The following is a 397-nucleotide window of genomic DNA, read 5'->3' as shown; positions in this document are numbered from 1 at the left end:
TTTTTTTTATTTTTAAAAAATTATTTTTAATATTAATACATTAAAATAATTTAAAACATACAAGTTATATTAAATTTTAACAAAATAAAAAAAATAGTTTTTTAAAAAACTTGGGTTGAAATGCATTCCCAAACGATTTCTAAAAGATTAAGAGATAAAATCTTAGCGATATAATTTAATACGTCACATCTCACATTTTTATTTTTTAAAAATTATTAATTTGAGTATATAAATTTTAAAATTATAAAAAACTTAAATAAATATTAATTTTAGAATTTTAAGGAATTAATTAAAGTATATATAAATTAATCTAAATATTATAATTAAAAAAAATAAGAGAGAAACTAAATTTCGTTCACAGAAACTAGTCTAAGGAAAACACAGAGAGAATTTACAA

This window comes from Populus euphratica, unplaced genomic scaffold (assembly GCF_000495115.2).
Source record: "Populus euphratica unplaced genomic scaffold, PopEup_1.0 scaffold156.1, whole genome shotgun sequence".
In the NCBI taxonomy this organism is placed as follows: Eukaryota; Viridiplantae; Streptophyta; class Magnoliopsida; order Malpighiales; family Salicaceae; genus Populus; species Populus euphratica.
This window is presented reverse-complemented; position numbering follows the sequence as displayed.